Source organism: Etheostoma cragini, chromosome 2, assembly GCF_013103735.1.
Source record: "Etheostoma cragini isolate CJK2018 chromosome 2, CSU_Ecrag_1.0, whole genome shotgun sequence".
Taxonomy (NCBI): Eukaryota; Metazoa; Chordata; class Actinopteri; order Perciformes; family Percidae; genus Etheostoma; species Etheostoma cragini.
In genome coordinates, this window is record NC_048408.1 from 705,046 (window position 1) to 706,674 (window position 1,629).

Consider the following 1,629-nt stretch of genomic DNA (forward strand, 5'->3'; position numbering starts at 1 on the left):
CTCCTCCTCTTCCCTCCTCCCCTCCCTCCCTTTTCTATGAAGGGCAGGTTCAGGGGTCACCAATTACTCCGAGAGGGCTGAGAAAGTTGTATGGGCTCTGCCCTCGGGGCTGCCATGTTGCATTATCATCAGGGAGACTGCAGGTAGGCTGCAGCCACTGGCTGCCAGCACCGGGCCGTATACACTCAGCTAGGTTCAAACCCTCCTCATGCCTGAGCGGCTGGCTGGCTCCGAGTCCGCCCCCCCGCCCTTACTGACCTGCTGGGCAGAACTAATATGGATGTCTAGACTTCCTGGGAACTCCTCTACCTGAGAATACACAGCTCCACAGTGTGCGGCTGATTGTCGGGCTACTTTTTTATTGATACCTAAATTCTGTATTCTACTGGGGCTTAAGTACGTCTACTGCTAATACTAAGACATTCTTATTATGTGAAATGCATTAAGAGGTAACAGACTCTTCCAGACTTTTGTGTAGTAGATATGTGCCGACTACTAGGCACACAATCTGTAAGCTATTGTTCTGCATTTTCTTTGTAAGAAAGTAACAGTCAGATCATCTGACAGATCTGTTGAATGACTGCAGGGTCGGGAACGTTTGTATTCTTTTAAACAAAGCTTAACAAAATGAAAATCATTTGAAGCTACAGCCAGAAGACAGTTCACATAAGCTGACTTTAAAAAAACTGGAAGCCGACTTTTTCTGGGTCAGAAGCTGTGAGATCCGGAGGTCTTGTCATTGTACAGCTCCTGGAGAAGAAATAGTTTGGCACACCTGTAAAACCTCCAGTTGTTGTTTTTATACTCATGCTTTTTAACACATTCAAACAGGATATAACATGTTAATTAGTCAGTAAGTAGTAAGAAAGTAGCAAGTTGTTTGTTAGTTTGTCACTAAGTAGTACGTCAACTTTAGAGGTGCTGGTAGGCTAGCTGTTTCCCCCTGGTTTCTGTCTTTATGCTAAGCTAACAGTGTTCTGGCTGGAGCTTCACATACATTATTACATACACTATTTTTTCTTAATTTGCCACTTAGAAATCAAATCCCCAAATCTTCTTTAAAGAGTATTTACTAGTTAGCATTTTCTGAAAAGCCTTCAGACTTCAGTACAGCTCTGGCCTGGAAACAACACCACAAATGGTCCACCTGCAATGGGTCCACCTTTAATAACATTGCCAGTTATACAGGGTTGGACAATACACAATGCATGGCTTCACACCCCCAACCGGCCCCGTCCGACACCGCCTACCAAGAGCCTGGGTCTGTCCCAGGTTTCTCTCACTAGATGCCTGCTTTCGGGTGAATTACTGGAATTGTTGGGTCCTTGTAAATTATAGTGGTCTAGACCTACTCTATCTGTAAAGGGTCTTGAGATAACTGAATTGAACATATGTTGAAAACCAATCTATTATTTGAGGTCATCCCAGCCCATATTACATAAAAAGAAGTCCATGATCATTTTGCAGGTGGTGTACACATCCTTCTTCAGCGCTGTCCTAGTGTACTGGCTGTTACATCCCTCTGTCCTGACAGTGCTCTCTGTGTTGCACCTGTTGGATGGTGAAGCTGTTCAGTTTCTGCTCTGCCTCCAGGCTGTCCCCACTGAGCCTCACAGCATCTGGCTTGTA